This window comes from Ahaetulla prasina, chromosome 3, assembly GCF_028640845.1.
Source record: "Ahaetulla prasina isolate Xishuangbanna chromosome 3, ASM2864084v1, whole genome shotgun sequence".
In the NCBI taxonomy this organism is placed as follows: Eukaryota; Metazoa; Chordata; class Lepidosauria; order Squamata; family Colubridae; genus Ahaetulla; species Ahaetulla prasina.
The window spans coordinates 213,739,310-213,762,126 of record NC_080541.1 but is presented as its reverse complement, the minus strand read 5'-3'; positions in this window follow the sequence as shown (position 1 = coordinate 213,762,126).

Below are 22,817 nucleotides of genomic sequence, written 5' to 3'. Positions count from 1 at the left end.
TTCAGGTCTTTTGATGCCCTCAAAAGTTGTATGATCCTGCCTTAAGCCATGTTTCACCATGCACAGTGGCTTTTCCCACAACACACTGAGCAAAAGCTTAAAAGCCACATGAACATGACAGGTGAACCAGTCAGAGATGGCTTACCAGTAGATGCCAAAAAACCCATCAGCACACAAAGTAGAAAGCACAGGGCTAACTGGAAAAAGCCCTCACCAACTTGCAGCTGCTTGGATTGAGCATGGCTACTTCTGATTAAGCTTAAAGAAAGAACAGATATAAATAGGGACAATGAAAAGTATTTAGCCCAGTGTTCGGCGAAAGTGTGAAAGATATTGCTTCTTAGCTATACAATTTGAAAAGCATCCCTTTAAAGCAGGACCTACAATGGAGGCTTTTAAAAAAGTAAGAGGGAATTTCTTCCTGAGAGGACCAAACTTTGTCTTCAAAAGAAGAGACCAGCCTCCATCTGGGCATCATCTGTGTTCATAATTTGGACATCAAAACTATTTTCACCACAGATGTTTCTTCAGACATCTGGTGGCTACATCTGCTGAAGGGAATGCTGCATCTTGAAAGGATTCTCTTAGTCAAACAAGAGTAATTTATTACTTTGATTTGAATTCCTTGCAACAGGGAAAAAAACCCACTTGTTCAAGAATGCAGGCTTAAAAACCAACAGTTGTAGTTGGCATTATTTAAAAACATTCTGAAGAAAGAAGAAAACAGACTAAGCACAAAGCTGCATTTTTCCAAAGAGGGTGTTTTTTTCCCAAAGCAAATTTAGTTCAATATTTTAGATCTACTTCTGAATCATCTTAAGATTTGATGATTTGCAGTGATCATCTGTCCAACATTCCTCCTATGCAGACACCCTGTCATAAATTACAGATTAAGATTTTGATTCTGTTTCTACATAGCGTCATGCTATGCCAAAAAAAATTTAAAAAACAAAACAAAACCTTCTGTACAATACAACCCACTAAGATATTTTGGATAATTAATGATGAAAATCACAGCACGATCTAATGCCACATTTTCTATGTAACCATTTAATCTGTGCCTAAATTCCCTAGAAAATGAGGCATTCCAAATCTGAAGTAATTTCTACTTCATCCAGCATTTGAAATCATGCATCATTGGAATTCAAAACCAAGAATCAAAGTGGAAGCATGCTTCTTCTTTAGCATGTTACTGCGGTGGAGAGGTGAAATAAGAAGAAAAGGAACATCTTTTCTCTCTTTATGTTTTCTTCAGAATATGCAGTGTTTGACAATGCTTTCTGGCACCCACTTCAAATACTTCCGTCTGACATATCTGTTGTTGCATCTGGACAAATCTATTGTTTCAGTTCAGTTACCTGCTACTGAAAGCCCCAGCAATTTCTAGATGGAGCTTTGTTGTAGGAAGATATCTATGGAGATTTTCAGTCATCCAGGTCATGGTTGTCCTAAAGGTGCTTTTTCAAGAGGTAACAGGACTATTTGGTTTTTCTTTGAAGACGTGGAGCTTCTTGGATGAGAAGTGAAACATCTTCAAAGAAAAACCAGAAAGTCTGGCTGCTTCCTGAAAAAGTACCTTTGGGATTGTTGTAAAGAGGCACATCTAAAAAAAAGACAGAATTGGAAGAGATCTTGGAGATCATCTTATCCAAACCCCTGTTCAGGCAGGAAACTATTTGAGACAAATGGCTGCCCAATCTCTTCTTAAAAGCCTCCAGCAATGGAGCACCTACAACTTCTGAAGACAAGCTGTTCCACTGATTAATTATTCTCACTGAAAGGAAATTTCTCCTTAATTGTAGTTTGGTTCTCTCATTGGTAAGTTTCCATCCATTACTTCTTGTCTTCCCCTCAGGTGTTTTTGAGAATAGATTGATCCCCTTTTCTGTGACTGTCCTCACAGAAAAATATTGAAAGACTGCTATCATTGCAGGGATTGGGTATGTCTAGTTTGCTGAAAAGAAGGACTAGGAGTGACATGATTGCAATGTTCCAATAACTCAGAGGCTGCCACAAAGAAGAGGGAGTCAAGCTATTCTCCAAAGCACCTGAGGGCAGGACAAGAAGCAATGGGTGGAAACTAATCAAGGAGAGAAGCAACCTAGAACTAAGGAGAAATTTCCTGACAGTCAGAACAATTAATCGGTGGAATGACTTGCCTGCAGAAGTTGTAAATGTTCCAAAGCTGGAAGTTTTAAGAAGATGTTGGATAACCATTTGTCTGAAATGGCGTAGGGTTTCCTGCCTGGGCAGGGGGTTGGACTAGAAGACCTTCAAGGTCCCGTCCAACTCTGTTATTCTATATTCTATGTCACTCCTAGTTCTTCTCTTTGTTGGATTAGACATAACCCAGATTCTGCAACCATTGATCCTATGCATTAGTCTCCAGTCCCCTAATCATCTTTGTTGTTCTCTGCACTCTTTTTAGAGTCTCAACATCTTTTTGTATTGTGGTGACCAAAACTGGATGCAGTATTCCAAATGTAGTCTTACCAGTGCAGTACTACATCATTGCAAATGTCAATAACACGGTTAAGTAAATCAAGCTTTCCCATTGTCTTTGCTTGTCAGGTCTCAAAAATGATCACATGACCCCAGGATACAGCAGCTGTCATCAATACATGCCATAAGCAATCAAAGTTGGATCATTTGATCATGGGGATGCTGCAATGATTTTTTTTTTTTTTGAAAAAGTTTTACAATAATTTTTTCCCCATTCCATCCCCCCCCTCCCCCCACCCACCATCAATCCTGTCCCCCCTCTCCGCCCTGACTTCCCAGAGCAGAATACAAGGTATACGATCTAACAATCATAAGCTAGAATATCCTAATTAACCATAAATTCCCATCCCTACCCTAGAACCTCAACTCCCCTTCTCCATAAAGAAAAACAAAGAAGAAGGAAAAGTTTGTTCATAAAATATTTGATGTTTCTTCATCCAATAATTATTCTAAATATAGTCAGTCCATCTTCCTCATTCCGGTATATTTTCTTGTGGGTTTTCAGTCTGATACATTGAAGTTTCCAACAAGTTCAATATTTCCAACCTCTAGTCTTTGATAACAAACATATAATCCATTTTCCAATGTTACACTAGCATCATCACAATAAGTTACAAATATTTTATAACCAATTTAACATTTTAACCTTAAGCAACTCCCTTTCTGTTTTAATTTTTATTTTAATTTCCCCCACAACACTTTAGACCCAACATCAATTTTTATCCAAAGTAACTAAATCCACCATTAATAAAATAACCTCAATAAAATATATCTCCCTCATTTTACTTGCAAATTAAAGCAAATACACCCCAACTTAATTTCTAAATACCTATAAAACATTTTATATAAAAAAAGAATTTAAATTATCTTTCCTTACTTTCAATTTTTATCCAAAATAGATAAATCCACCATATATAATAACAACAACATAAATGTAATATACCCACATTTGACTTACAGACTCAAACAAATGCACATTATCCTTTCTATTTCTTTTATATTCAGAAACTTTTACTTACAGTTTACCCTTTCCCATAAAGGGAAACACTTTTCATTTGACAATGTTGCTTCTTTACTCCTTGTTCTTTTTAAAAGATTACCATCCTTTGCTCCTCCCCTGCTATTTTCTGTATTTCTTCTCCCAAAGTTACAGCCCCAATTTCAAATTATGTTTGCTTTACTTCCTTCTCCCTTTTTTTAACCATTTCCACTTCTCCTTCCACCTTAACTTCTAAATCTGGTAAACTTCCAGCCTTCAATACCTCAACATAAAAAGCTCTTGCTTTGGTAACTACATTAAGACAATACTTCCCTCCCATATAGTTTACTGTTAGTCCAGCTGGCACATTTCATCTATACCATACCTGGCGGTTTCTAAGCTCCTTTACCAAAAAAGCGTATTTTTTTCTGTCCCTCAATATTTTGGAAGGAATTTCTTTCAACACCAAAACCTCTTGACCCAATATTTGAATTTTACTTTTACTCGTAATCTTCCTAGATGTAAAATAAATCACTATATCCTTTGGCAGCTGTCTCTGCCTTGCCACCCATGAGTTGACACGGTAAATTTTCTCAATTTGATTTTCAAGATCCACTGATGTCAATCCAATCACCTGTGAAAAGGCTTCTGCAAATATCTTTTTTAAATTCTCTTGTTTATTTTCTTTTAAACCTCTCACCCTTAATGCAGATTCCATAGTTTTATATTGTAACAAAACCCGTTCTTCATCTGCTTTCGCCACCTTGTTCCAAAGCTCCTCTATTTGACTTTTTAAATTCAAATTAATTTGATCAATCTCATGCACTTTTCCATCCAGCTTTTGTATAAATTCAATCATAGTCATAAAGGCTGACTTCACTTCTTCTTGTAAATCTTCATTCTCAGCTGTAGCAGAATTTTTAATTTCCAATAATTTCTCTTCAATTTCCTTAAGTTTTTTTCAAAAGTTTTACAAAAACATCCCCCCCTTTCCCCCCAACCCCCCTCCCTTCACTAATACCCTCCCCCTCCCCCCTGACTTCCCGGAAGAAGCACAAGGTATAGTTAAAAATAAAACAAACATATGCTAAGAAAATTTTTCCCCAAAACTATTATACCAATTTTCCCTCTCTAGCTCTGACTTCCTCCTAACATAACCAAAATCCTTCAAAAAAAAATAAATTAACAATTAACAGTAATAAAATATATAAATCAATAGAACAAATTAATCCTAAAGTATTTAAAACCAGCTAAAGCATAAAAATCCAATCCAATTCAGAGAATATCTCCCTTATAGCTTCTATAACCATATAATTTTCCCCCCAGGTCTTTCTTACATAAGATCTTTCGAGAATATTCTATTTAAAATTCAGTACAACACATTATAAAATTTCAATACAGAAAATTACAATATCTATTCAACTTTAGTCCTTCCTCGTCAAAATCCAGTATAGATCCAAATATCTAGTCTTTTATGATAGATATAAAACATATAATCAACCCATTTCTTCCAGATCTTCCTCACATATTGTCTTTCCGAGACACTAATATTTTTGTCTGTTAATATTTCAAAAAAACCTTGTTTCAAGGATAATACTTTTGTCTCTTGGCATTTTTTTTGATGCATTAATCTCTGTCTTTCCTTCATTACTCCTTTTGAAAAGTCAGTCACAATATTTCCTAGTAGTTCCTTATGTCCAAAAATCCACAAATTACTGCCGTATATTCCATCAGTCCAAAAAGAGAACTCTTGGAAAGCATTAACCCTGTGAGTTTTTTCGGTTCGGGAGACAACCTCCTGTAGCACAAATTCAGGCATTTCATCCAAACTATTTAAAGAAAACTTCTTTACATCAACTTGTTTATTCACGATCGTATCTTCATATTTATCCACTTTTGATTGTATCTCCTCCATTCCATTTTCCAAGTCCTGATTACACTGGTTAATTTCCTCCAAGCTCTCATCCAAAACGTCCCCATTTTTTATCAATTCGTATTTTTGAATAATTAAATACATTCTTTCTGTGTAATCCTGTATAAAGTCACGAATCCATTCTTCTGAAAGAACCTTCATGGCAAAGTTCTTGCTGAGAATCCCCTTATGAAATACTTAAACAACGTAATATAATCCAACAATCCACAGTCCAACACAATAAGATAAAATCTCCATTCAGTTTCGATTTCGCAACAAGGCTCCCTTTCCTCGCTCTACTTTCAGTTGCTCTCAAACACCATTTTAAAGAATTAAAGGAGGGGGGGGGGAATTCTCTTTTTAAAGAAGGTGGAAGTCAGGAAATCAAAAATACTTGCAAACCAATAGTTGTTCACTCATGCTTCTTCCGTCTGCTTATAGAAATCCACAAAAAGAAGTCAATTGTTAGCAGAAGTGGACACCTTCCTCTTTTCCTGCTTTTGCAGGAGCGAAGTGAATACTGGAGATTAAAGGAGGATTCAATGGGATTCGACCTTTCGGGACTTTGCATAACAAAAACAAAGCCCCTAGGGGAATCTACCACTCTCCCCCTGCTCTTTTCTCTCTTTCAACCAGAGGGAAATTGAAGCCGAACAGCTGTTCGTTGCTGTTTCACTTTTACCATATCCAGTCAGTGCCATAAATTAGCACAGCCAGAAAGGTGGCGCCAAGCGGAAGAATTTCCTTAAGTTTTTTGTCTCGAGCAGAAATTTGAGCCTTCAGAAATTCTTTCAATTCCTCTTGTAGTTTGTGTATTTGAAGTAGCGAGGCAGCTCCCTTAGAATCAGCAGGCTGTATTTGTTTAAAAGCCATCTTACTTATGTTTATAAATTGCAACAAAGTCAAATCTTTTCAAGCCACTTATTTGAAATGGGTAAATCAGTTCTATAGACCTCCGACTTTTCTCTTTAAGATTTCTTCACTTAGATATAAAATCCATCAAATTTAAGCTAAGTTAATAAGGCGCTAACGATGTTAACAAAGACTTCCTTAAGTTTCATTTTCACACCTCATTAACCAAATCTGCCATTTTCCTTCTTATCAAATACCTTTCAAAGATTGAGATGAGGTCTAAAACAAACATCCACCCTACCTCTTGCCTCCGCTCTGTCTGCTTAAAGTAATTAGAATATCTTCATTTTGATAGCAGTGATAGTCGCGAGCGCTTTGTTCTGCAAAAATGCAGAAGCTTTCCGGATCTGGAGCATTTGCCAGAAGTCCTGGGGATGCTGCAATGATTGTAAGTATAAAGCAATCACAGGTCACTTTTTGCAATATGTTCTAATTTGGAATGGTGACTAAACAAATGGTTGTAAGTTGAGGACTACCTATGTATCGTTAGATCATTTTAAAAACACCTTTGACTTCATCATGAATCAATACATTTATTTATTTATTTATTTATTTATTTCGATTTTTATATCGCCCTTCTCCCGGAGGAGTCAGGGGGGTGTACAGCCAAGTAAAAATTCAATATATAAACATTAAAGAAGTTAAAGAAATATTATAATGTGGCGAAATTTTAAAACCATTTAAAATCTTAAAACATAAATACCCCAATAAAATTTCAATCCAGTCCGCTTGAATAAATAGGTGCGTTTTCAGCTCACGCGAAAGGTCCGAAGATCAGGCAATTGGCGTAAACCGGAAGTTCATTCCAGGCGTAGGAGCTCCAACAGAAGGCCCTTCCTGGGGGCCAGCCAGCCGTTGCTTGGCGGGCGGCACCCTGAGAAGGCCCTCTCTGTGTGTGTCTGGTCGGTGGGAGGCACAAGGTAACAGCAGGCGGTCCCGTAAGTACCGGGTCCTAAGCCATGGGCGCTTTAAAGGTGGTAACCAAAATCTTGAAGCGCACCGAAGACCACAGGAAGCCAGTGCAAGCTGCAGGATTGGTGTTACATGGGGAACGAGTTGCCCCACTATTACCAGCAGCTGCATTCTGGACTAGCTGCAGCCTCCGGGTGCACTTCAAGGGCAGCCCCATGTGAAAGCATTGCAATAGTCAAGCGGAAGTGACAAGGGCATGGTGACCGTGCATAAGGCATCCCGGTCAAGAAAGGCGCAACTGGCGCACCAAGCGCAGTGGAAGGCCCTCTTGGAGGCGGCCGCCAAATGATCGTCAAGCGACAGTCGCCCATCCAAGAGGACACCCAAGTTGCGCACCCGCTCTTTCTCTCTCTTTCAACCAGAGAGGGAAATTGAAGCCGGGAACAGCTGTTCGTTGCTGTTTTCACCGACTTTTACCATATCCAGTGCGGAGTGCCATAAATTAGCACCCAGCGAGAAAGGTGGCGCCAAGCGGAAGAATTTCCTTAAGTTTTTTGTCTCGAGCAGAAATTTGAGCCTTCAGAAATTCTTTCAATTCCTCTTGTAGTTTGTGTATTTGAAGTAGCGAGGCAGCTCCCTTAGAATCAGCAGGCTGTATTTGTTTAAAAGCCATCTTACTTATGTTTATAAATTGCAACAAAGTCAAATCTTTTCAAGCCACTTATTTGAAATGGGTAAATCAGTTCTATAGACCTCCGACTTTTCTCTTTAAGATTTCTTCACTTAGATATAAAATCCATCAAATTTAAGCAAAGTTAATAAGGCGCTAACGATGTTAACAAAGACTTCCTTAAGTTTTATTTTCACACCTCATTAACCAAATCTGCCATTTTCCTTCTTATCAAATACCTTTCAAAGATTGAGAGGTCTAAAACATCCACCCTACCTCTTGCCTCCGCTCTGTCTGCTTAAAGTAATTAGAATATCTTCATTTTGATAGCAGAGATGGTCGTGAGCGCTTTGTTCTGCAAAAATGCAGCTTTCCGGATCTGGAGCATTTGCCAGGTTTAAACAGGGAGCTCTCACCTTTCGAGCCCCAGGAGTTATTCCTGGAGCTCTTAGGGAGCTCTACCCCCACCCGGCTTCTCACCTTTCCCTCTTCTCCTGAGGGAAGGGTTTTCAAGCTGTCAGACAGCTGATTTACACTGTCTGAGCGGCTTTAACAGAATCACAGAGGCGGCGGGCCAAAAGGGCCATCTCCAACACGCGCGGAGCCACCGGAAGTCCTGGGGATGCTGCAATGATTGTAAGTATAAAAGCAATCACAGGTCACTTTTTGCAACGGTGTTCTAATTTGGAATGGTGACTAAACAAATGGTTGTAAGTTGAGGACTACCTATGTATCGTTAGATCATTTTTAAAAAAAAAAAACACCTTTGACTTCATCATGAATCAATACATTTATTTATTTATTTATTTATTTATTTCGATTTTTATACCGCCCTTCTCCCGGAGGACTCAGGGCGGTGTACAGCCAAGTAAAAATTCAATATATAAACATTAAAAAGAAGTTAAAAAGAAATATTATAATGTGGCCAAAATTTTAAAACCATTTAAAATCTTAAAACATAAATACCCCAATAAAATTTCAATCCAGTCGCGCATGAATAAATAGGTGCCAGCTCACGCCAAAGGTCCAAGATCAGGCAATTGACGAAACCGGGGAAGTTCATTCCAGGCGTAGGAGCTCCAACAGAGAAGGCCCTTCCTGGGGCCGCCAGCCGACATTGCTTGGCGGACGGCACCCTGAGAAGGCCCTCTGTGTGAGCGCACGGGTCGGTGGGAGGCACAAGGTAACAGCAGGCGGTCCCGTAAGTACCGGGTCCCAAGCCATGGAGCGCTTTAAAGGTGGTAACCAAAATCTTGAAGCGCACCTGAAAGACCACAGGAAGCCAGTGCAAGCTGCGTGCAGGATTGGTGTTACATGGGAGCAACGAGTTGCCCCACTATTACCCGCGAGCTGCATTCTGACTAGCTGCAGCCTCCGGGTGCACTTCAAGGGCAGCCCCATGTAGAGAGCATTGCAATAGTCCAAGCGGAAGTGACAAGGGCATGAGTGACCGTGCATAAGGCATCCCGGTCAAGAAAGGGGCGCAACTGGCACCAAAGCGCATGTGGAAGGCCCTCTTGGAGACGGCCGCCAAATGATCGCAAACGACAGTCGCCCATCCAAGAGGACACCCAAGTTGCACCCTCTCCGCTAGGGGCTAATAACTCCCCCACAGCCAGCGCCGGCTCCAGCTGACTGTACCGGGGTGCCGACATCCACAGCCACTCCACCTTGGAGGGATTGAGCTTGAGTCTGTTTCTCCCCATCCAGACCCGTACAGCTTCCAGACACCGGGACAGCACTTCGACAGCTTCGTTGGGGTGGTTCGGGGTGGAAAAGTACAGCTGAGTATCATCAGCGCACAGATGATAACTCACCCAAACCACTGATGACCTCACCCAGCGGCTTCATGTAGATGTTGAACAGGAGGCGAGAGAATCGACCCCTGAGGCACCCACAAGTAAGGTGCCTCGCGGTCACCTCTGCCCCCTGTCAACACTGCTCATGACGGTCGGAGAGATAGGAGGAGAACCACCGATAAACGGTGCCTCCCACTCCCAACCCCTCCAACCGGTGCAGCAAGATACCATGGTCGATGGTATCAAACGCTGAGAGATCTAATAGGACCAGGGCAGAGGAACAACCTCATCCCTGGCCCTCCAGAGGTCATCCACCAACGCGACCAAAGCTGTCTCTGTACTGTGACCGCCCGGAAGCCGGACTGAACGGGTCTAGATAGACAGCTTCATCCAGGTACCGGGAAGCTGCCATGCAACCATTTCTACAACCTTCGCCACAAAGCGAAGGTTGGAGACAGGACGATAATTTCCCAAGATAGCTGGGTCCAGGAAGGCTTCTTGAGGAGGTCTCACCACTGCCTCTTTCAAAGCAGCGGGAAAACCCTTCCATCAATGAAGCATTTATAATTCCCTCGAGCCAGCCTCGTGTCACTTCCTGAGTAGCCAGCACCAGCCAGGAAGGACACGGGTCCAAATAAACATGTGCATGTAGCCTCCCAGTAACCTGTCACGTCCTCAATTAGCCCTGTGGAGGTCATCCGCCCTCCTGATGAAGGAGGAGGCGAGTCACCGAACAGGGCGGCCGGGCGGTTATCTGCCGATGCAATGAGGGTGGAAACGTAGGAACGTTTCGCCTCCCTCATTGCCACTAGGTAGGTCTTAGTAAAAGATCTCACTAGTGTCCGATCAGCCTCGGAACGGCTAGACCTCCAGGTACTCTCTAGGCGTCTTCTCCGGCGTTTCATCTCCCTCAGCTCCTCAGAGAACCAAGGAGCCAAGTGAGATCTGCGCCAGGTCAGAGGCCGCAAAGGCACGACACGGTCCAAAGCCCCCGTCGCGGCCCGCTCCCAGGCTGCAACGAGTTCTTCAGTCGTGCCGTGGGCAAGATCCTCAGGGAACGGCCCAAGCTCCGTCCGGAACCTCTCAGGGTCCATCAGGCGCCTGGGACGGAACCAACGCATACATAAATTTGGTTTAGCCACATGTCCTGCTTGGCCTGGTTTGAGGATAGTCTTCCAGGATAGTTGATTTCCTGATCTGGTCTATTTAGGGCAGGAGTGTCAAACTCAAGGCCCAGAGGCTGGATCTGATCCACGGGGTGCTTAGGTCTGGCCCATGGGGCCGCCTTGGAAATAGCAAAGGACCGGCCCACGGTGCCTCTGCAGCGAAAACAGAGCTCGCGAGCAGCCCTCCCGAGCTCTGTTTTCGCTGGCAGAGTGCTCGGGCCACCAGAGGCGCCCCTCAACACAAGGTACATCATGCTGGCCGTGCCTACCCTGGCCACGCCCACCCCGGCCCTCCAAAGTCAAATATAACCCTGATGCAACCTTCAATGAAATCAAATTTGACACCCCTGATTTAGGGGGACAAATAAGTTTGAGAACGAGAGAGAGAGAGAGAGAGAGAATGTAATAGGATTCTAACAGCCTGAGCAATTTAATTATAGTTTGATTCTGGAACTCCTGACAAAGAGGATATGGTTCTCTGGAATAATGTCTGCTTTTCTTAGATTTTGAAGACTGTGGTGTGCCTTTTCCTTAAGAAACTATAGATGAACCCAAACATCGTGGACAACTGGAGAAACATCTTGGAGATAATATCCCCCATGTATGTTTTGATTGCATTTTATTTATATTTATTTATTTTTGTCATAACAATATACATAAGCATCACACAAAATGATTATATAGTATATAAACATATATATGAGGAAATACAAGGAATATGCTTTATATATTAATTTCCTAGATTCTTAAATTCCTTAGAATCAAGCCAGCCTATTAAATCAAAGATCCATTTCAAAACATTTAAAAAAAAAAAAGAAAAAGAGAGAGAGAAAGAAAGAAAGAAAGAAGGATAGATAGATTCCAATGAAGGAATTCAGTTTGGGGAAGCAGGAGGAAACACCTGCCTTTTCCTATCTAAAGCCAAGCCTATCAAAAGATTCCTCAAAACATATAAATTCTCTGAATTATGTTTTTTAAAAAGCATGTAGCCAAGAAATGAAAAGCTGTCAAAAGTTCTTCCAAAAGGATTTTTTTTTACAATAAGTAAAACAGATCTCTTATTTATTTCCAATGTCAGACTGACATATGATTTTATTTTGCTCTAGATAGAAAAATACTTTTTATATATAATTTTTTTAAATTGTGGCTGTTTTGCATAGCTATCCATGCTGCTGCTACTGTTATTTTTAAAGGTGTGCAAGAGAACTGGCAGGCAGCAAAAATCATGGTGAATGTTGAGCCATGATTTACTTTCCAAACTAAATTCCTAAAATGATGCCTGATGAGCATACCGAGAAACACTGTTTTGTAACTTTTATAACCTCTGTTTTATAACTAACTTTTATAACCAGCCTGGTTATAAAACTTTATAAGCAAAGTTACAAAACAAATTGGCTAACTCCAGGACATAGTTTTGATGAACCCTAAATAATAAGGGCAAAGCTGCAAATTATCACTGCAACAGCTTTTCACCACAGCTAAGAAGTTGCTTATGTGGAAAAGGCAGTGCTGCTCTGCCCTCCAGTGGCTAGTACTCAGTGAGGCCAGTGAAAGTGATGAAATGCAAAGGAGGACCAAATCCATCTATCTTTAAGGGAAGAAATGTGGGCAGGTATCTAAAATAAAACAGACAATTACTCTGGCCAATCAAAAGTTGCCTTTGCATATTGTTCTTGATCTGAGAGAATAAGGCTTCCAGGCAATTCTTTTTCTAGCCCTAGTAGGAAAAATACCATTTGTGGTAAGATTCCTCAGTCATCTCTTGGTGTCTTGATGTTTCAAGGAGTTTTGCAAGCTGAGTTATTCTAGTAGGTAATATGTTGTGACAAGAGGCATGCATGCTAAGTGCTTTGTGCACTGAAATTAAGCCATGACATGGTTTGTTTAATTTTGGATTAGCATTGCCTGAACTCAGTCCTTGGGATATGATGTAGTATGTTGTATGAATCTCCCAACCACATACATTGTGGTTAACGATTATTATGGTTCAGTGTAGTGTGTAAATTAGGCTCTTTTAAAGGGTTATAAGATTAAAGTAATGCAGAAGAATTATTAAGCAAATGGAATACTATTCAGCTCTATAAGTATTAATATTTTACTCAAGCTTATATTTATGTATGTATTTGTATCCCAACTTTATTATCTTTACAAATAATTCAAGGCAGCAAACATAGTCAAACACATCTTTCCCCTCCTATTTTTCCCACAACAACCCTGTGAGGTGAATTGGGCTGAGAGCGCGACTGGCCCAAAGTCATCCAGCTGGCTTTCATGGCAAAGGACTTGAACTCACCATCTCCTGCTTTCTAGCCTGGTGCCTTAACCACTAGACCCAACTGGCTCCCAAGGCATGCTGTCATATGAAACTTAACATTAATATATTGGATAGTATTTGCTGTGTTGTTTTTGTTTGAATAATTCTAATGGAGTGCATCTTTTTATAGTAAGTCAAAGAAGCCCCGGTTATTTTGGGAATGTCACACCATGTGTTGAGAGATAGAGTAGCAGAGTAATGAATGTGTTTGTACCCTAACTGCTTTACAGCTGGTGTCACACGTGCTAAATTTGTGTTAGGGTACTGACACAAATTTGTTTGGTGTGAGTTAGCATGATGGTTTGTTTGGTGTGAGTTAGCAAAATGGGTTAACCATTGTCAGTAAAATAATCTGGGGTTCCAACTCAAGCTGGAGCTGCATAAAAATAAATATAAATGAGATCCAAACATCTATGAGAAAATAATGTTTATTCCCAAAGCAAAACAATCTGCCTTTAGGGTCGGGCTGCAGAGAAATGGGGTACAGCAACAGATTTTTATAGGGTGGAACTTGTCCAGGGTGAAATGTCTATATCTGATTCTAGGGTGACACTTGGTGTGTGTGTGTGTGTGTGTGTGTGTGTACGTAGGTAGGTATGTTTATTCTTGTGAACATGGAGTTATTCTGGGAGACCTGATTTAATTAACTCTGTTTGCAGATCTTATCCTTTGATACATGGATTAGGTCTGGGTAACTTATTTGGGGGTTTGCTAATTTTAGTTGATTAACTTAGTTTCAGCTTGACTGTCTATTATCTAATAGAGATACCGATTCTCACACCATTATAGAATAAAATAGAATAGAATTTTATTGGCCAAGTGTGATTGGACACACAAGGAATTTGTCTTGGTGCATACGCTCTCAGTGTACATAAAAGAAAAGATACGTTCATCAAGGTACGACATTTACAACACAATTGAATTATGGATTATGTTAAAGTTTTAAGGGAAGATGGAAACAGTATATAGAATAAAACATATTTGGATACAAAATTATTTTTTTATTTTTTTTAGTAAAAAAGTTTTATTTCCATTTTCCAACAACCTATTCAATATACAGTCTCTTATTCAACATTAATCATTAACTTTCATTTGTTACTTATTCGGACCTGCCCAGCTACCACTTCCTTCCTTAACAAACCTTTCCTCCTCCCTTCTCTACTTTCTTTTACTTTCTTCATCCTTCCTCTCCTTCGCTTTTCTACATCCTCTCCTCCTTCCCTACTCTTCTCTTCCACCCTTTCTAACCCTCTCTCTTTCCCCTTTCTTCTTCCTCTCCTTTCCCCTTTTCTACCTCTCTCTTCCTACCTACTTTCTTCCTTCACTCTCTCCTCTCCTTTCCATTCCTTCTGAAATGGCAGCTGAGCAGCCCGATTTCATTTCAAATTATTTCTATTTCTTAATTACATATCTTCAATCATTCCTTTACATTGATCCTTCATCTCCCCTCTCCCCTTCCCCTCCTCCCTCCCACCCCGAGACTTCCCAGAACAAAGTACAGGGTATAAGATTAGCAATCATAAATTAAAATACAACATAAGTCATAATCCATAGTCACTCCTCTCTCTAAGACCTTAACTCCCCTTCCAGAAACAAAAAAGTACATTCTTCCAGTCCATTATATATCAGTCCATTCCACTCCTAAAATCTTCAGAATCTTCTAGTTAAATTAGTATTTCCAGTTCATCAATAAAATACATAGTTTTTAATATCCAATCTTCATCGATTAACACCAAATATATATCAATCCATTCCACTCCTGAAGTCTTCAGAATCTTATAGTTTTTAATATCCAATCTTCATCGATCAAGACCAAGATGATATTCCATCTTCCAGTATTCATCAGAAATTCTTTTATAATATACCTTTCTTCCTTAAACAGTCTCCCAAATATAATTCATATTTCCAGCTTAAATTCTTAAATTTTTATCCAATCTCCAAAAATAAACAATATTCTATCTTCTCATATCTTTAATATCACTTACATAAATCAAATAACATTGCTAATATTAATATTTCTTCAATTTACCTTACATCTGTCAAATAACATTATTAAAATTATAACTTATATCCAAAATATATCAATTATAACAATTAAATTCTATTTAACCAAATACCAACATTACATCCATAAATTTTTCTATCTGTCCTCCAAAAGTTAAACAATATTCCATCTTCCCATTCCTTTATACCTCACATATATCAAATAGTAACACCTTATACCCAAAATAAGTCAGTTGTAAAAATTAAACCCTATATATATATATATTAAAAAAAAACCATCAAAATCACATCTTAAGCATTCTCCTTCCCCTTGTCTTCTATCTTACACATTTTCCACCATCTGCTCACCAATCAGCTTAACATCTAACAATAAAGAATTTCCAATCTTTAATATATTGGTGTAAAAATCTGTTGTTTAAAAACTTATTAAGAAAAAATAAGCCTCCAAAAGTTCCTATAAAAAAAATATTATTCCATATTTGAAGTGAAGAAGTTTCCAAGATTTTAGTAGTTAGTTCTGTTTGCTTAAGAGCCATTCTTAAACTGTAAAATCTACCAAAAAGAGAAAAAAAAATTCAATAAACTTTTCTTCTTAAACATTGTGATAAAGAAAAAGGTAAAAAGAAAAAAATCATTAACAGTTCTTATTCATTCCATTTAAAAAGTAGCTTGTTATGTTCTTCTCTTCCTTTGTCCTTTTATAGTTTCACTTTCCTTTGTATATTGCAAACGCCATTTTAAATCCACTCAAGTTGAAAGTTAGTTCAAAGGAAAGCTATTTAAGAGCTGAAGTTAAGATTTATTACTTGCAAATTCTTGCTAGTCCTCCTACTTTGTTCTGTCTGTGTTCTGTATAAACAGAAGCACCCTGGGCACGGAGCTTCGTCAGGCTAAAGGGGAGCTCTCACCCTTCGATCCCCTGGTTAAATTCCAGGGGCTCCCGGGAGCTCTACCCAAAACCTGACCACTCTTCCCTCCCCCTTCACCTGGGGGAGAGAATTCCAAACCGTTTGACAGCCCATTTACGCTGTCAGGGACGGTTTGACGAAACCCAGGGCAGACGATCCCAAACGCCCACGAAGCTTCGCTTGTACAGCGAAGTCTCTCATTTGGATATAAAATTTGTCACACTAGCCAATTATGGTAAGTCTGATATATTAAACCCAGATCACTGGTCAACATAGTAAATTATGGCTCAGGGCAATATCTGATTCCAGCATTGTACATTTCAAATCAGCACCATCATTTTCTTTTTTTTTCTTTTTTTTTTTATTGAAAAAGTTTTACAACAATAATTAAAAAAATTTTTTCAGCACCATCATTTTCATGTAGCATAAAACTCGGATTCTCTGATGTGTGCTTAGACGCTAACCACTTGAGTTCTGCCCCAGGATATTTAGAATCCATTGTTGTTGTTAGTTGCGAAGTCGTGTCCGACCCATCGTGACCCCATGGACAACGTTCCTCCAGGCCTTCCTGTCCTCTACCATCCTCTGGAGTCCATTTAAGCTCATGCCTACTGCTTCAGTGACTCCCTCCAGCCACCTCGTTCTCTGTTGTCCCTTTCTTCTTTTGCCCTCAATCTTTCCCAGATTAGGCTCTTCTCCAGTGAGTCTTTTCTTCTCATTAGGTGGCCAAAGTATTTGAGTTTCATCTTCAGGATCTGGCCTACTCAAGAGCAGTCAGGGTTGGTCTCCTCTAGGACTGACTTGTTTGTTCACCTTGCAGTTCAAGGGACTCGCAGGAGTCTTCTCCAGCACCAGAGTTCAAAGGCCTCAATTCTTTGGCGCTCAGCCTTTCTTATGGACCAACTTTCACAGCCATACGTTGCAACTGGGAAAACCACAGCCTTGACTATACGCACTTTTGTTGGCAGGGTGATGTCTCTACTTTTTAGTAAGCTGTCTAGATTTGCCATAGCTTTCCTCCCCAGGAGCAAGTGTCTTTTAATTTCTTGGCTGCAGTCCCCCTCTGTGGTGATCTTGGAGTCCAGGAAAATAAAATCTGTCACTACCTCCATTTCTTCCCCATCTATCTGCCAGGAATTGAGAAGGCCAGATGCCATGATCTTAGTTTTCTTAATGTTGAGTTTCAAGTCAACTTTTGCACTCTCCGCCTTCACCCGCATCAAAATCCATGGGTTCTACTAATCAAAAAGACTAAACTTGTGTCATAATTTTCAACACAGCAATTTAGTTGCAGCCACTAAAGTAGCTTGTTATGTTCTTCTCTTCCTTTGTCCTTTTATAGTTTCACTTTCCTTTGTATATTGCAAACGCCATTTTAAATCCACTCCAGTTGAAAGTTAGTTCAAAGGAAAGCTATTTAAGAGCTGAAGTTAAGATTTATTACTTGCAAATTCTTGCTAGTCCTCCTACTTTGTTCTGTCTGTGTTGAGTTCTCTTTAAAAATAAATCTTGGCACAGAGATGGTCGCGGCTTCTCGTTCTGTATAAACAGAAGCATCCTGGGCACGGAGCTTCGTCAGGCTAAAGGGGAGCTCTCACCCTTCGATCCCCTGGTTAAATTCCAGGGGCTCCCGGAGAGCTCTACCCAAACCTGACCACTCTTCCCTCCCCCTTCTCCTGGGGGAGAGAATTCCAAACCGTTTGACAGCCCATTTACGCTGTCAGGGACGGTTTGACGAAACCCAGGGCAGACGATCCCAAAGGAACGTCCACGAAGCCTGCGTTGCCAGCGGAAGTCTCTCATTTGGATATAAAATTTGTCACACTAGCCAATTATGGTAAGTCTCAATATCTGATTCCAGCATTGTACATTTCAAATCAGCACCATCATTTTCTTTTTCTTTTTTTCCTTTTTTTTTTATTGAAAAAGTTTTACAACAACAATTAATTTTTTTTTCAGCACCATCATTTTCATGTAGCATAAAACTCGGATTCTCTGATGTGTGCTTAGACGCTAACCACTTGAGTTCTGCCCCAGGATATTTAGAATCCATTGTTGTTAATTGCGAAGTCGTGTCCGACCCATCGTGACCCCATGGACAACGTTCTTCCAGGCCTTCCTGTCCTCTACCATCCTCTGGAGTCCATTTAAGCTCATGCCTACTGCTTCAGTGACTCCCTCCAGCCACCTCCTTCTCTGTCGTCCCTTTCTTCTTTTGCCCTCAATCTTTCCCAGATTAGGCTCTTCTCCAGTGAGTCTTTTCTTCTCATTAGGTGGCCAAAATATTTGAGTTTCATCTTCAGGATCTGGCCTTCTAAAGAGCAGTCAGGGTTGGTCTCCTCTAGGACTGAGTTGTTTGTTCACCTTGCAGTCCAAGGGACTCGCAGGAGTCTTCTCCAGCACCAGAGTTCAAAGGCCTCAATTCTTTGGCGCTCAGCCTTTCTTATGGACCAACTTTCACAGCCATACAACTGGGAAAACCATAGCCTTGACTATACGCACTTTTGTTGGCAGGGTAATGTCTCTACTTTTTAGTAAGCTGTCTAGATTTGCCATAGCTTTCCTCCCCAGGAGCAAGCGTCTTTTAATTTCTTGGCTGCAGTCCCCCTCTGTGGTGATCTTGGAGTCCAGGAAAATAAAATCTGTCACTACCTCCATTTCTTCCCCATCTATCTGCCAGGAATTGAGAAGGCCAGATGCCATGATCTTAGTTTTCTTAATGTTGAGTTTCAAGCCAACTTTTGCACTCTCCGCCTTCATCCGCATCAAAATCCATGGGTTCTACTAATCAAAAAGACTAAACTTGTGTCATAATTTTCAACACAGCAATTTAGTTGCAGCCACTAAAGTTGCTCTGATTAGCCGTTTTCTCTTTGTGCTTAATTTCAACACCATTGTGTTGTTCTAGTAACATTTTTCTTGTGATCTCCATGATTTCATATCCATCTGAGTTAGATAGCTTATGCCATCCTTAGCTAAACTAGTATTAGTGCAGTATAACATAATTCTTCTCAATCTTCCGAGCAGTTTCCCCATCCTGTTTTCTTATATCTATTTTCCATTCAGTAGAGAGATTAATAACTTCTACTTTTTCATATAGAACTTCCTGCACAATCAAAAGGCAGTTTTGGTACAGAATGCGGCTGCGTGGGGGATAGAGGGAGCGTCTCGGAGCTTCCATATTATTATTATTATTTATTATTTATTAAAAAAAATTTACCGCCCTTCTCTCGAAGGACTCAGGGCGGTTTACAGCCATAATAAAACAACAGCAATATACACATAAAACCATAATTAAAAAACTTATTATACAGATGGCTGAATTAAAACATTTAAAATAAAACCCCGAATTATAAAATATTAAAACATTAAAACTAATTAAAATCCTATTAAAATCCTATGCCAGTCTGGCGCGAACAAACAAATAGGTCTTCAACTCGCGCGAAAGTCCAAGGTCCGCAGTTGCCGGAGTCAGGGGAAGTTCGCCCAGCAGGAGCACAGAGAAGGTCAGTGTCGCCAGCCGACATTGCTTGGCTGACGGCACTAAGGAGTCCTCTCTGTGCGGGCAGTCAGGTCGGTGAGGCTGGTATGCAGGTGGTCCCGTAAGTACCCTGGCCCTATAACACCTCTCCTGCGCAAGCTGCACTGGTTGCCGGTGGTCTTCCGGGTGCAATTCAAGGTGTTGGTGATCACCTTTAAAGCGCTCCATGGCATGGGACCAGGTTACTTACGGGACCGCCTACTGCCGCCAATAGCCTCCCATCGACCTGTGCGCTCCCACAGGGAGGGTCTCCTCGGGGTGCCGTCAGCTAAACAATGTCAGCTGGCGGCCCCCAGGGGAAGAGCCTTCTCTGTGGGGGTACATACCCTATGGAACGAACTGCCTCTGGGGCTACGCCTTCTTCCCGACCTCTGGGCCTTTAAGCACGAGCTCAAGACTTTTTTGTTTCACCGAGCAGGGTTGGCCTAAGGGTAATTTTTAATGGGTGGTTTTATTACTTGTTATTTTAATATTCAGCCTATGGATTCAGATTTTTAAATTTCAAATATTGTGTTTTAATTTTTGTATATGTCTTTTTAACTTGGCTGTAAACCGCCCTGAGTCTTCGGAGAAGGGCGGTATAGAAATGTAAATAATAAATAAATAAATAATAAGCATGGCCCTCAATGCAAATGAGGACCTTTACAATAGAGAAACTAGCTTGCAAGCCAATATAAGCCAATATAACCCTGTGCATGCATCCCACTATCTAACATCCATGCAGGATACTGACACAAATCCAGGGTAATTTATGTATTTCTAATAAGCTATAAAGCTTTTACAGTGTCATTTCAATAATTTATAATATTTCTTTAAATAGCATTAGGACTCTGTGGATTTGGCAGTATTTGGCAGTTAAAAATAAATAGAACATACACAAAAACTAAACATTATTTTCATTATTTTCTAGTAATAGATGCAAAAGGAACTCAGCATCAAAGTAGCTCACTGCAATCCGTCAAATTAGTTTTAAAACGGACTCCAGAATAATACCTGAAGCAGGTATTCATAGGAAAATTAAAGGGGGGGGATTGGGAGTTGCAAATGAAATTTTCCTCACCCCTTTGCAAACTTTAGACCCCAAACTGTAGTGTTTTGAACAGGGGCGCATTTTAGACTCTTTACATTTTCTTTTTACTTTCTGCAACTAAACTTAGATAAAATCTATATTTTTGATTCTTCAGATTTCGTTTTCTTCTTTCCTTGGTGATGCACTGCTAAAGTTCTTGTTGTCAACTATTGGTTAGGTGGTTAAAAAGTAAAGGTAAAGATTCGCCTCGCACATACGTGCTAGTCGTTCCCAACTCTAGGGGGCGGTGCTAGTGGTGGGATTCAAATAATTTAACAACCGGTTCTCTGCCCTAAAGTTTTCTTTCGACAACCAGTTCGCGCAGTTGCAGGTCGGATTTCCGGGGGAGCCGCGGGCGAAAAAGATTGGGAACCTCTGGGTTAGGTGGTTAAAAAGTAAAGGTAAAGATTCGCCTCGCACATACGTGCTAGTCGTTCCCAACTCTAGGGGGCGGTGCTAGTGGTGGGATTCAAATAATTTAACAACCGGTTCTCTGCCCTAAAGTTTTCTTTCGACAACCAGTTCACCAAACTGCTCAGAAAGTTAACAACCGGTTCTCCCGAAGTGGTGTGAACTGGCTGAATCCCACCACTGGACGGTGCTCATCTCCACTTCAAAGCCGAAGAGCCGGCGCTGTCCGAAGATGTCTCCGTGGTGATGTGCTGGCATGACTAAACATCAAAGGCACATGGAACGCTGTTACCCTCCTACCAAAGGTGGTCCCTATTTTTTCTACTTGCATTTTTTACATGCTTTCGAACTGCTAGGTTGGCAGAAGCTGGGACAAGTAACGGGAGCTCATCCTGTTATGCGGCACTAGGGATTCGAACCACTGAACTGCCGACCTTTCGATCGACAAGGTCAGAGTCTTAGCCACTAAGCCACAGCATCCCTATAGGCTAGGAGGTTATTATGGTTATATAAATGTCTTTTGGATTGCTTGCCCAGCCATGTGCTATTAACCACTCATTCTGCTGTGCAACGAAGAACTTCGAAGAAGCAGCTCAGTAGTCCCAAAGATGCTTTTTCAAGAGGCAACTGGACTTTCTGGTTTGTTTTTTTTAAAATGTTTCGCTTCTCATCCACGATGCTTCTTCAGCTCTGACTGGATGGTGGGGAATGGAAGGATTTATGAAATTCTTCATAAATCCTTCCATTCCCCACCATCCAATCAGGGCAGAAATGTCTTCAAAGAAAAACCAGAAAGTCCAGTTGCCTCTTGAAAAAGCACTTTTGGGACAACTATGACCTGGATGACTGAGAAATTCCATAGACACAAGCAGCTCAGTGGTTCTTCTTTCTCCATTTGTAGGTTGAAGGGAGGATTGTCTCCAGAATTCAAGAATCTCCTAAAAGACAAAGAAGAATAAATGGGTATGTTACTATAGGTGTCATGTGACAATTTAATCAGATCTGGGTAATTTATTGTATTTAAATAAACTAATAAGTAGTCCATCTTATTAAGTAATAACTGCCTCCAATAACTTTGATTTTTTTTGTACGTAAAAGAAAGAAAATATATGGGTTGTCTCTTGAGCAATAGTTATACAAATGTTAAAATTAGTCTCTGTCCTATTTGTTTCCTTCTTTTACATTTTTTCACACTGTCTTCTTCTCATCTGCCCTCCATTTCAGTGTACTCATCTTTTATTTTTGTATTTGATTTCTATCTCACTAAGTTCAATCATATTTTTATACTCTTGCGGTTCTCTTCATCCTAACGCATAGAAAATGTGCAGCAGTACACATAGCTACACACTTTCTCTTAATACTAGACTACACGAGTATCCAGTGAAAATGAATGAACAATAATTCAGAATAGAGATACTAATAGCTACCTAGCTACAAGCTTTAAAGGGGACTAGTAAAGCTATGGAGAATATGCAGCTATCAATTATCATGAGGACTATGATCATATCAGCACTGCTCTTGGACATCACAAGCAAGTGATACTGCCATATATTTGAGGAATTATCCTGCCAATCTGTGGTTATTGAGGTTAGGGAATGCTAACGCAGAAAGGCTTTTTGTTGTGACCCAGGCCCAACTAGGTAGTAATAAACTTAGTTCGTGGAAAAACAAACTTTATTCGAACAGCTGGGAATTACTTCATTCCCAACATTGTTCAA